Source organism: Toxorhynchites rutilus, chromosome 3, assembly GCF_029784135.1.
Source record: "Toxorhynchites rutilus septentrionalis strain SRP chromosome 3, ASM2978413v1, whole genome shotgun sequence".
Classification (NCBI taxonomy): Eukaryota; Metazoa; Arthropoda; class Insecta; order Diptera; family Culicidae; genus Toxorhynchites; species Toxorhynchites rutilus.
The window spans coordinates 156,932,239-156,946,798 of NC_073746.1; the positions used below are offsets into that span (position 1 = coordinate 156,932,239).

Genomic DNA, 14,560 nt, shown 5'->3' on the forward strand with positions numbered 1-14,560 from the left:
GACTTGCAACAAATGCAAGTCAGTTGGTCACACAGCAGACTACTGCGCCAACAAGGAGCGCTGTGCCACTTGCGGAGAGCAACATGTGGGCAAATCCTGCAGTGCGACTGAGCATAAGTGTCCATATTGCGGGGGGACCCCACATGAGCTCTCAGCTTGTGAAAATTACAAGAGTCGCTGGGAGAAACAGAAGCGCTCTTTAAAGGAACGCTCGAAACGCACTTTTGCGGAAATTTTAAAGGGTGCTTCTCCACAGGCCCAACAACAACATCCAATCTCCTCACACAATATCTTTTCCACGTTGCCAGTTGACGAAATGGAAGCGGACACAGCTCACGGGGGTACACCGTTTATTTCCCAAGGGAATCCCCGGCGCAAAAATGTGACCACTCCCAAAATTCAATCACAAGTCCCTCCGGTGATATCCCCTGTTAGCTTGCCTAAAAAAACGAGTGCAGCGGACAAGCAAAATCAGGTTCCTCCTGGCTTCCGTGGGAATAGTTCACCTTCGAACGACCCAGCACTCGAGGGGACATCAAAAACCCCAACTGTCCCTATTTTTCCGTCCAGCTCAACTTCCCAATCGGGATTTATAAAGTTGTCTGACCTTTTGGATCAAATCTTCAAGTGTTTTAATGTTTCCGACTCCATCAGAACCATTGTCATTTCAATGCTTCCAGTATTAAAGACAATTTTGCAACAATTGATGCAAACATGGCCCCTCCTTTCAATGATTATCTCTCTTGATGTCTAATTCAAATAGAGAGGTCGGAGATATCACTGTTTTACAGTGGAATTGTCGTAGTCTTATCCCTAAATTGGATACATTCAAATTTTTAATTCATAAGTTCAATTGTGATGTTTTTGCTCTGTCCGAAACTTGGCTTTCTTCGCGAGATGATCTCTCTTTCCATGATTTCAATATTATACGCTTGGACCGTGATGACAGATACGGAGGGGTGCTATTGGGGATCAATAAGTGCCACTCATTTTTTCGAATTGACCTTCCACCTATTGGAGGGATTGAAGCTGTTGCTTGTCATGCAAACATCAGAGGCAAAGACCTCTGTATTGTCAGCTTGTATTGGCCTCCGAGAGCGGTTAGCCGCAAACAACTTGATGACATGTGCTCACTCCTTCCTGAGCCACGATTGATCTTGGGAGACTTCAACTCTCACGGAACTGCCTGGGGGGAACAGTACGACGACAATCGTTCATTGTTGATATATGACCTTTGTAACAGCTTCAATATGACCGTTTTGAACACTGGGGAAACAACACGTGTACCTAAACCTCCTGCTAACCCAAGTGCTCTTGACCTCTCGCTTTGCTCGAATTCACTATCGTTAGATTGCAAGTGGGATGTAATCCAGGACCCCAACGGTAGTGATCACTTGCCAATCAAAATTTCCATCACCATTGGGTCGAATTCTTCTGAATCTATAAACATGGCATATGACCTCACAAGACACATTGACTGGAAAAAATATGCGGACGCGATTACTCTAGCCATCAATTCCAGAGATGGTTTACCTCCATTGGAGGAGTATAACTTCCTTTCTCGTTTGATCTATGACAGCGCAGTTCGCGCTCAAACGAAACCCAATCCAGGTTCCACCATTTTCCGAAGGCCTCCCAATCTATGGTGGGATAGCCAATGTTCCAAGCTTTATGTAGAAAAATCGAATGCATTTAAAGCTTTTCGGAAACGTGGTACTCCTGAAAATTTTCAAACGTATTTAGCCCTTGAGAATCAGTTCAAAAATTTGATCAAAGGGAAAAAACGTGCTTATTGGCGAAATTTCGTGGGAGGTTTGTCACGAGAAACGTCAATGAAAAAATTATGGAAAGTGGCTCGAAACATGAGAAATCGCTCTTCATCCAATGAAAGCGAGGAATATTCACATCGATGGATCTTTAATTTTGCACGAAAGGTTTGTCCTGATTCAGCTCCTGTGCAAAAATTTGTTCGAGATATACCACAAGATAGGTGCGATCTTGATTCCGAGTTTTCGATGGTAGAATTCTCTCTTGCTCTCCTTTCATGTAACAATTCTGCTCCGGGATCGGATAGAATTAAGTTCAACTTGCTGAAAAATCTCCCTGATGTGGCGAAACATCGCTTGTTGAACTTATTCAATCGGTTTCTGGAGCATAATATTGTTCCAGATGATTGGAGACAAGTACGAGTTATAGCTATTCAAAAACCCGGAAAACCCGCGTCCGACTTCAATTCGTACCGCCCAATAGCAATGCTGTCTTGTATACGGAAATTGTTGGAGAAAATGATCTTGTTTCGCCTTGATCGATGGGTTGAAACGAATGGCCTACTCTCAGATACACAATATGGGTTCCGCAGGGGCAAGGGGACGAATGATTGTCTTGCGTTGCTTTCTTCAGAAATTCAATTGGCTTACGCCGAAAAAAAACAAATGGCTTCAGTATTCTTGGACATAAAGGGGGCCTTTGATTCTGTTTCAATAGAGGTCCTGTCAGACAAATTACACTCTCGGGGTCTGCCGCCTCTATTGAATAATATGTTATATAACTTGCTTTGTGAGAAACATTTGAATTTTTCTCACGGGGATTCGACAGTAAGTCGGGTCTCCTACATGGGACTCCCCCAGGGCTCATGTTTAAGCCCCCTTTTGTACAACTTCTATGTAAGCGACATCGACAATTGCCTTACACAAAATTGCAACCTAAGACAACTTGCAGATGATGGAGTGGTGTCTGTCGTAGGATCAAACGAATCCGAACTGCAAGGACCCTTACAAGATACTTTGAACAATTTTTCAACCTGGGCCATTGGGCTAGGGATCGAATTCTCCACGGAGAAAACAGAGATGGTGGTTTTTTCTAGGAAGCATAGACCAGCAAAACCAAAGCTTCAACTTTTGGGTAAACCGATCACTCATGCTATGTCATTCAAGTATCTTGGGGTCTGGTTCGACTCCAAATGTACTTGGGGGGCCCATATTAGGTATCTGAGTAAAAAATGCCAACAAAGAATAAACTTTCTCCGTACAATTACCGGCACCTGGTGGGGAGCCCATCCCGAAGATCTTATAATGTTGTATCGAACAACTATTCTCTCAGTGATGGAGTATGGCAGTTTCTGTTTTCAATCAGCTGCCAAAACACACCTCATTAAACTCGAGCGAATTCAGTATCTTTGTCTCCGTATTGCGTTGGGATGTATGCCCTCAACGCATACCATGAGTCTCGAGGTTTTGGCAGGCGCACTCCCACTAAAAGATCGCTTCAATTTATTATCTCTTCGGTTCTTCATTCGGTGTAAGGTTATGAACCCATTGGTGATCGGAAATTTTGAGCAGCTGATCGAGCTAAATTTTCATTCAGGATTCATGAGCTCATATCATGAATTCGTCTCCATGCAGGTTGATCCTTCTTCGTATATTCCCAACCGTGTTTGTTTTCCTGACTACATCAATTCCTCTGTGCATTTTGATCTGTCCATGATGCAGAATATCCATGGAATTCCAGATTATCATCGATCGGGGATCGTTCCTACGATTTTCGAAGCAAAGTATGGGCGTGTCAATTGTGATAATATGTACTTTACTGATGGGTCCTCTATGAATGAGTCCACAGGATTTGGAGTGTTCAACAAATTTTTTAGCACCTCACACAGTCTTCAGTATCCTTGCTCAGTGTATACTGCTGAATTGGCAGCAATACACTGGGCGCTGGACAGCGTCGCCTCACGACCTGTTGAACACTATCACATTGTAACGGATAGTCTTAGCTCTGTCGAAGCTATCCGTTCAGTGAGGCCGGAAAAGCACTCGCCGTACTTCCTTGAGAGAATACGAGAAATTTTGAGTGCTTTATCCAGACGCTGTTATGTCATTACCTTTGTCTGGGTCCCTTCACATTGCTCAATTCCGGGTAATGAGAGGGCTGACTCATTAGCAAAGGTAGGTGCAATTGAAGGCGAAATTTATCAGCGTCAAATCGCCTTCAATGAATTTTATTCTTTAGTTCGTAAAAATACCATCGTTAACTGGCAACGCAAATGGAACGAAGATGAATTGGGCCGGTGGCTCCACTCAATTATCCCTAAGGTTAGCCTCAATCCGTGGTTCAAAAGTCTGGAATTGAGTCGGGACTTTATTCGCACCTTCTCCCGACTCATGTCCAATCACTGTTCGTTAGACGCGCTGCTTTTTCGTTTTAATCTTGCCGACAGCAATCTCTGCGGTTGTGGCCATGGTTACCACGATATCGAACACGTTGTTTGGTCGTGCGAGTTGTATCTTGTCGCCAGATCGAATTTAGAAAACTCCCTTCGGGCTGGAGGAAAGCAGTCCAATGTGCCGGTGAGAGATGTGTTGGCTCGGTTAGACCTTGATTACATGTCCCAAATATATGTTTTCCTTAAAGCTATCGATCTTCGAGTGTGATTGTTTATACATCCTTTTCCCCTCCTTTTCGTCCTTCGCGAGCTATCGGTTCCCTTCCTACTAACATTAGAATAAGTTATATTGTAAATACATATTAGATGTAAGGATAGTTTTAAGAATTGAGTGTGAAGTCTCAGTGTGAATGAGAATGTGAATGTGAATGTGAGTGCGAGTGTAAACACACATCTCCTTACATCCCATCCTTTTCCTAATGAAAATGTGTCACCCTTCTAAACTCGAGTCGACCGCGAGTAATCGGTTTCCTATTTCATTAACCATAGAATTAAGGAAACAACATGTTGATATATGCTAGTTGAAATATAGTTAAGAGTTTGGCTCCATTAAACTTATGTAACTGAGCCTGTAAAAATAAACGGATTAATAAAAAAAAAAAAAAAGATCACGAGTTCAATTCTCACTTCCAACATTCTTCCCTCGGGATGGAAGTAAAGCCGTGTGACATGATTTGCATGGACGAGAGAAACCCATATGAAGCTCTTTTGTCTTTCATGTAGCAACGTAATTGTTCCGTGTCATTCTGGTCAAATTTTGCATCTTGCCATTTCGGAACAAAGGCCAGCCAGCCAGCACCCAGCAAGGCCCGGATTCGGCCAACCGGAAGCATAGCTGAATATTTTTTCATTGTTATTCTAATGCCCCGTAGCGTAACCCAATCGTATTTACCAGGTGCATAAATATGAAACCGGATTTTAGTAAACTACAAAATTCGCGTTTATTGTTCTAGAATGGTTTGAAATATTTTATTCAATGTAATGGTCGTTGGAAGCTGTTCTTTTTCCCATCTGTGGGGCAATTCAAGATAGCCTCCCCAAAAAAAATATTTTTTTGAGCCAAGCCAGTCATAATACTAGAAGCGCTACTCAGCGAGTGTGTATCCCATCGATGAAAATAAATGGCAATCGGAAGAAGTCATGTGTTGTGAATAATTCACATGTGGTTGTGTATCTCAATTGAGTAGCTCAACCATTTCCCTGGTGTGACGGCGCATTGTCGCCAAGAAAAACCACTTTGTGTTACATTTTATGATATTCCAGTCGTTTTTGGCATCTATTTATTTTACCACTGTTGGGCGTTCTGACTGCTAGCTGGCAACTCGCCAAATCCGGCCAAAACTTGACAGGACTCTGGTGCGATCTAATGAACGGTAATAAAGTGCATCCATCGATGTGTAGCCGTCAGACCATATTGTCGGTTGCGATGAAAATCTGAGTTTTCCAACCACAGCTGCAGATTCCCTGCCAGATCTTCAGCTTACCGGCAAACTTAGTTAATTGTATTTTTGAATTATTAGACTGTCAAAAAAGTCCTGTGGTATTTTTTTTGAATTTTCATTTGTTCATAAAATTAGTTACAATCATCTGTTTTAAGTCAAATATGCGCCGTTTTGTTCGATGACTTGTTCCCAACGAGATGCCAACTTCATAATACCCCTGTTATAGAAGCTCGCTTCCTTATTGGCAAAAAACTCGGATAGCCAATTTTCACAGGCCTCTTTTGTGGCTAACTTCTGATTACCTAGCTCGTTCGCCATGGACAAAAACAGGTGGTAGTCACTTGGTGCAAGGTCCGGACTATACGGCGGATGCAAAAGAACCTCCCATCCGAGCTCCCGGAGCTTCTGGCGCGTCACCAAAGAAGTGTGTGGCCTGGCGTTGTCCTGATGGAAGACAATGCGGCCTCTGTTTATCAAAGATGGCCTCTTCTTCATGAGTGCTACCTTCAAGCGGTCCAGTTGTTGGCAGTACCGGTCCGAATTGAGCGTTTGGCCATAGGGAAGCAGCTCATAATAGATTATTCCTTGACAATCCCACCAAACACACAGCAGAACCTTCCTGGCCGTTAATGAGGGCTTGGCCACCGTCTGAGCCGCTTCAGCGGGCTTCGACCACGACCGTTTGCGCTTCACGTTGTCGTAAGTGACCCACTTTTCATCGCCAGTCACCATCCGCTTCAGAAACGGGTCGATTTTATTGCGATTCAGCAGCGATTCACATGCGTCGATACGGTCAAAGATGTTTTTTTGCGTCAACGTGTGTGGCACCCATACATCGAGCTTCTTTGTGAATCCATGCTTCTTCAAATGATTAATAACGGTTTGATGACTTATCCCCAGCTCTTGGCCGATGCTACGGCTGCTACTATGCCGGTCTTTCTCGGCTAATTCAGCGATTTTGTCGCAATTTTCGACGACAGGCCTTCCGGAGCGTGCCGCATCTTCGACGACCTCTACACCAGAACGAAAACGTTGAAACCATCGTTGTGCGGTGGAAATGGAAACTGTATCGGGTCCACAAACTGCACAAATTTTATTGGCATAGTATGACTCGATACAATGAATACAACTAGAACTACGCGCTTACAACGACATCTCGCGGAAATTCTTTGCTTTTTATCGAGTTCAAAATGCTGCCGAAGCAGCCAGGGACATTTGCGACATGTATGGAGAAGGTCTACAGCACGGAAATGGTTTGCAAAGGTTAAAAATGGCGACTTTGATGTCGATAACACGCCGCTTCTAATTCAATGAAGAACGTCTCAAATCACTTTTGAAGGAGAACGGTTTCCAAACCAGTCGTGAATTGCCAGAAATGAACTGCGAAGAATATATAACTGATTAACTTATTGATATAATTATTGTTTTTTTTTCCAATGAAAAACAACGCTACGAACTTATTCTCCAACGCAATATTTGTTGAATTTGGGCAGCAGAAGCAGCAAACTTGAACCATGTTACTTTAGGGAGTATTTGATGGATAGTAAAAATGTACGCGTTTACTAGACTACTCTTGGATTCCACGATTGTTAAAGAATCCATCAGAAAAGGTCTCCAGCTTTGTGGTCTTTTTCCATGGAATGTAGAGATTTTTGGAACTCTGCTAGCCAATGCAGATTAAACGAAGGAAGGCAAGCGTGTACTAATTTCTAAGACACCTGCATTTGATTACGCATAACAGCCTCGCTTTATCAAAACGGGTTAGAATCAATGAGGTACATATATATATATTTTTTTCTAAAATATATATTTTATTAAAGTACATATGGCGTTAGCCTGAAGGGCCGGGAGTTCAATATTTTGACAATTTTTGTCTTACGACTATGTTAGTAATATGTAGCCGATTACTCGCGGTTGGCTCGAGGTTAGTATTACAAAGATTCTCATAATTGGGATGTTGCAGTCTCCAGTACTATGTATGTGTGGCCGACACGGGATACTTCCTATTGGGGTGCAACTGATCATCAATCAGCGACGCCCCCCCTAGTCAATGAGGTACATATGAGGTGGAGCAGTTGGCAAAGTATACTTGTATTGGTAAACAAAATATGCTGTCGTCATTATTTGCATTCAATATGGATTGTATAGGGAAATAACAAAACTCACGGTTTCACGATGTTATGATCCATGATCCATTGCTCATGAAATCTTGTAACTGATTGTTTAGACTGATAGATGACAATCGTATTGTTACTTATTTTTATCATTGAGGGGGTAAAAAGGTCCAGAGAACAGTCGTTTTCTCAGACCTCTGGAATGATAACATTCTCAATGAAATGTTGCTTAATTGTACAATTTTTGACGTAGAACTACGTTTTTCAGCAAGGGTGCAAAATCAGAGAACAGGTATCGTTTTTATGAAATAAAGCTAAAGATAATAACTTTTTTCATTGTGAACGAATTCTCATGATTTGCATACCAATCGAATCGAAAATTCTCTAAGATTTGTTTGATATGCTATACATTAGATCGGAAAGATGTTTGCATCAATTGACAGGAAACATTTCTCCGCGTCTATCACAATTAATAAAATGTTATTTTTCATTAGATGAAATTTTTTTTTTTATTTTTTGTTATCAATACCTTCACATCCCAAATGCTATAACTGTAAAATGCCAAGCGTTATCTAAACGCCCTAACTGCCATGTCTTCATTGGCCCGATTTACGGTTTCCCCAACACAGACACTAAAACCGTTGTACCTGTGGACATCCGCTTTGCAAATGTATATGCAAGTCGGGGATATTTTTGTTCCCACCGAGCTGTGCTTCCCTAACACGGACTTCAAAATCATTGTGCCTGGGGGAATCCGCTTTGTCAAAACATGCAAGTTAGTGTTTTTTTCCCCACTGAGCAGTGTTTCCCTAACACGGACTTGAAAATTAACGAGTCTGGGCGAATCCGCTTTGCAAATACATGCAAGTCGGGGGTATTTTTTGGTGTTGAGTACTTTTGTACTCGCTTGTCATTGTGCAGACCGGAATATGTTTCCCTAAAACGTACTTTTAAACTGAGAAGCCTGGGAAAATCGTCATTTCAGATACTAGAGGTGAATTAACTTTCGCGGTTCGAGAACTACGTAAACATGAGATGTGCAATAATTTCAGAGGGAAATGTAAAATACAATGATATTTTGGTAGTCTAGGCATCATACCAAACGTAAAAGGACGTTCATCAAATTTACTTGTAAGAAGAACATAATCTATTACAAAAATTCCGATGCATTCTAAAATAATATTCAAAGTATTGAATGTATACATAAATATTGACGTCACGATTCGAGAAGTAGCTATTGCAGCGCATGCTATCACCCACACTACGGTCGCAAACACTACCATCTGCTCCACCTATAATTCCTGCTCATGGGGTTAGTATTAAAGCCAGCTCCAGTAGTTTGTTGAAAATCAGGTGGAAGACTTTTTGATACGGTTCATTTGAGAAACTTGTACCGATCAATTTCTGGAAAGCCCTCAAAAGTCCGTGGAGTTTACATCACATGAGCTCAGAGCAATACACCATTATTACCAACAAGTTCATTATGGATCATTCGAAACAGTGAATGTTGATGTCTCTAGAATGCAACTGAACATTATGTTTAGTATTTGGTCACCATTTATCGCACTGATACATAACTGTTGATTGGAGAGACTGTATTGTCTTTATTGATAATCCCTTGTTATGAACTAATCCCAACTAATCAGATGTGTCATTTAAATTGTCATTTGCATTTTTTTGTAATTTTTATGTGAGCATATTCAAATTAGATTCGAGATCAACATCAACATGAACATCAATGGATAAACTATTTTTCCGACTGGTGAACCTCTATATCTCTGACTGAACTGGAATTTCGATTCAAAACCTGTGGATATGTTTCTTACCTCCACGTGAACATGAATTTTGTGATCCTCCCTATTTTCCCCGTTGGCAGCGAGAAAACTTCTTCTCTCGGGGCACACGGTGAAATGCAAATGTTGGTTGGAACGTCCCTTGAAATGCTACGATCAAAATGCTAAAGCCACAATTCCGCTGTGTGAAAAACGCTACTCGCTGGTGCACAGTTATAGCATTGGACAGGATACAGAAAAAAAATACTCCAACATCCTCTCATCCCGTGCCCAAAGCATCGACTACCATAGGCAGCATAAAAAGAGGTGAAAAGGACTCACTTATTAGCCGAACATTGAACCAGTGTCGAGTGCTTCTAAGTGTTCCGGAAAGACTACAAACGGTGTTTTTTTTCCTGGATCCCTGTCTTCCCGAACTGGATACATTTTTATCCATTTGAGTGATTTTTTTTCAGTGCCAATCGGTGTTCGTTCGGCTGATCGTTCAAACATGTTGACCGCTGTGTGTGTATTTTTTTTGCTTCTCGAAAACGATTTCTGGTCATCTATACGTCTAGCACGACTCCAGCAGTAGCTGCAGAACATGCAATGGTACTGATTGGATTTTGCAGTGCGTTGGCATTTGAATTCGATCTGAAAATGCATACGCTAATCAAGCGGCGACGAAAAGCTATCAGCAAAACGGTGGAGAAAGTCAACATCATGGTGGTGGCTACGTGAGAGACACACTCCTCCGGGTAGGTCAGAAGGGCGGTCGAAGTTCAGAGCAGAGGTGGACAATGTGGATTTTGGATTTATTTAAATTCAATTTCAATTTTCAACGCTGAGAGCAAACGTATGTTTTGCTTTTGCATTGAAGAGGGTCTATGTGGGGCTAGATTTGCTTGGGAGGCTGTGAGCGGCTTTTCCGCTTTTCGTTTTTGTTGTAATAGGGAAATCCTTTTATTGAAGTCGATTTGTACATTGATTCGCGTGATTGTAATAGACGTGTAATTGATTGATTTATGAAAAGGGTAAGTGAGGATTTCGCGGAATATTGTTTAATGTGGTATTAGTTTCATAATTATTCCGCGGAAAATCTAAATTGCATTAATGAAATGATTTCCATAACCATTATGAATTACAACAAGTTCAACAAACAGCCAAAGTTCTAACTGAGGTAGTGTTCAAGACTAATAAACGAATAAAATAAAGTACATAAATGTCAATCATTAAATTAATTCGTATTACGTCCAAAAGTGGTTGTATACGTTATGCGACCCAAAACGCAGTACAGGTCGGACTCGATTATCCGGAGTATTGATTTTTTTTTCACTCCGGATAATCGAATCATTAAAAAAAACGAATTTTCTCTCGGTAAACGTAAAATAATTATGATTTGCACTTATTTATAAAACGGTTTCATCTAGCTTGACCCGTTTGTATGTTTGTGACTTTGTAACTTGGGAACTTTGTAACTTTGTCTGTAGCGCTGTACCACATTATTAGAAATTTAACCCCCTTCCAGTTGACCGATTGATCTGGAATTTGGAACATATCTTTATCTCTGGTGTCATTATAAAACTGCGTATTCCATGATCTTGAAAATCCAAGATGGCGGCTGCTACACAATGGCGGATTACATATTTTCTCAGAACCGCTTCAATATGGGTATCAACTGAAAGGCTTGACTAGTAGAACATAACAGAAATGAAAAATCCAAATCCAAGATAGCTGCAGTCCCCAAATCACTAATTACTTTTTAAATGGTTTCATTCAGCTTGACCTGTTTGTATGTATGTTTGAATGTTTGTAGGGTTGTCCCACATTAATAGAAAATTGACCCCGTTCCTGCACTTAGAAAAATCCTCGGTCGAAAACTACCAAATACATTTGGTAATGCAAAATTAGTAGAATGTACAAATTTTTTGTACATATTGTCAACAAACCCGCATCCCTACCAGAGATTAGTATATTTTACTCGATAACATTAGTAAGCTTGGATATTGTCATATCTGAAAACTGGTGAGAAAAGCGCGTATTAACCATTTTCATTGTTCCCATAAGGCAATACGGAGGTATAATAAGGATATAATTCTGATACGTGCATTTTCGGCGAGAAAATGTAGCCGATATTGGGCTTCCGAATCATGGTTCTGCTTGACATATGTGTTTATTAGTACGGTCGAAAATTACTATAGATTGATAGTATTCACCAAAAAATTCGTTATATTTACTAATTATTTCTCTCAGTGTGTTGACTGATTGATCCGAAATTTGGCAGACACCTTTAACTCTACTGTCATTATAAAACTGCGTATTCCATGATCTTGGAAAATTCAATTTGGCCGTCGCTATAAAATAGCTGAAGCCGTTTTGGAGAACACAAAACATACTCCATACTCCATAACTCCATAAATTCCAAAAGATCGCCGCCATAAATGGTATGTATTTTTTGCAATATTGAGTATGGGTATAAAATGAAATGATTTGACCAGTGTTTGCCAATTGATCCATTCACTGAAAAAATCGCTTTTGTTCGTTCTAATACGATCTTACAGAAATCATTTCCCCCAGTGGCATTCTTTTGTTGTTACATGCTACAAATCACGACACAAAAGAGAACGAGATAACTCGCACTTCATGACACACGAACCAACAATCCAATGCCGTTATGAACGGTTTCGGTGCAGAAAGTTTATTTTCTTCTTTTCCTCTAACATACACATAGAGGATATGTGTCTAATGCGGGCGCTACACGATTCGTCCAACGTTTCACTCGAATGTTGGACTCAAACATTTGACTCGATGAATCGTCAAATGTTGTGACGAATGTGCTGCTACACGGTAAAGTGAATGTTCGATTCAAAGCAATCGGCCCAAACAATCGGCGAGTATTTGGATCGAATGTTTATTGTTTTTATCTACCATCAAAAACGTTAGGAAACTGAATGACGATGCGAGTACTCAAATCGCTGCCGTAGCAATTGTACTGATAACGGGCTGTAAATTAAAAATGCTTCAAATCAACGTTATAAGAATGCAATATTTCGCCGAATATTTAGAACTTTGAGAATCAATTTCACAGTTCCTTCACCTAAAACTTATGAACAAACCAATCTGTCAAAGATAGATTCGGACGAATCGTGTAGCGGTGTATCGAATGTCATCGAGTGTCGAATCAACGAATGACAAAAATCCTTTGACTCGTGTCACTCGCGTTGGAAGGTAATCCACAACGAACGGATTACCTTCCAACGCGAATATTCGACACTCGACATTGGTGGTTCGTAGCTCGTCAATCGACTACACGATGCGTCGATTCATCGAGCGTCTAGCATTCGAGGGTGTTCGTAGCATCGTGTAGCGCTGGCTTAAAACGCGCCTACCGGGCAATTTGACCCGCCTGATTTTCTCGTAAACTAGCAAGAATAGAAATGCAATGGATATAGGCAATTGTGCTAGCCAATGATAGAATCCTACTATGCAAGTTTTACATTTGTAACATGCTTTAAAAAAATAAGAAAAATAATTTTCTTTGGAAACAATTTTCGATGTTATTTTCTACATCATTTCTATAAGATTTTTGTTGCTTGAAACCAATTCAGAGGCGATAACTGTGGGTCATATTTATTGAGTCGAGTTCCCAGTGAATATCTCAGATGAATAAAATGGTAAGAAAAGATTCATTTCCTTCTCAATTTGATATTTTCCGCATCAGCTTACCATCGGGCAGTATGGCATACCCTCGATCGGAGCAATTTGCTCGTTTTCGGCCGTAAACATTCTCACGAGAGAAATAGCTTGTATGTGAGGGATGCCAGAAGATTTTTTTCAAATATCTCTGCATGGCACGAATAAATGTCTTCAAATGTAATCATAATGAACAAAAATGATCAAACCATCACGATAATTCTAAATCATGTTCGATAAATGACACAAACAATTGTTTAATCACTAGCTAACCCGGCAAACTTCGTCCCGCCCATTTACTTGATTAATTCTCGAGTAATGCAGAAATTTGTGTTTTATTTGTATGGCAGCCACCCCTAAGAGAGGGGGGAGGGGTATCTAACCATCATAGAAACATTTATTGTACCCTAAAACTTTCACATGCCAACTTTGGTTTCGTTTGATTGATTAATTTCCGAGTAATGCAAAAAATTGTGTTTCATTTGTATGGCAGCCCCCTCTAAGAGAGGGGGAAGGAGTATCTTATCACCATAGAAACATTTATTGCATCCTAAAACCTCCACATGCCAAATTTGGTTTCATTTGCTTGATTAATTCTCGAGTAATGCAGAAATTTGTGTTTCATTTGTATGGCAGCCCCCCCCCCTTTGAGTGGGGGAAGGACTGTCTAACCATCATAGAAACATTTATTGCACCCTAAAACTTTCACATGCCAACTTTGGTTTCGTTTGCTTGGTTAATTTCCGAGTAATGCAGAAATTTGTGTTTCATTTGTATGGCAGCCCCCCCTTAGAGAGGGGGGAGGGGTCTCAAAATATCACGAAAACCTTCCCCGGCCCCAAAAACCCCTACATACCAATTTTCATGTCGATCGGTTCAGTAGTTTCCGAGTCTATAAGAATCAGACAGACTGACAGACATCACTCCATTTTTATATATATAGATAGATAGATTTAGTGTAACACAAGTGATTACTGTCATTCATTCAAGTATCTGAACGATCCACTCATGTTTGATTATATATTCGTTAGAGGTTACTTTCATGATACATTGTGTATCATTCGATATTGATCGAAATCCAAACACTGGATTTGACTAATAGAACACAATGCGTGACAGCAGTGGTGACAAGACTGTAAATTTCAATTAATAGTTCCGTTATTACTATTGCCACATATTCAGCGCAGCAGAAGCAGCTACTACGCGTGCAGGTTGCACTCACGCACACATATACAATTGACAACATTGATACCCATATATGTACAATTCCATGCTGACACTCGCATAACTAAAATGCAATTGACAACATTGATACCCATA

At 40.6% G+C, this 14,560-nt stretch overlaps 1 protein-coding gene across 3 annotated transcripts in view; it reads right to left on the bottom strand.

The window, feature by feature from the left end:
- LOC129776939 (lachesin-like) overlaps nucleotides 1-14,560 on the bottom strand; it is a 242,462-nt gene that overhangs the window by 75,987 nt on the left and 151,915 nt on the right. The gene's annotated exons all lie outside the window — the stretch shown is intronic.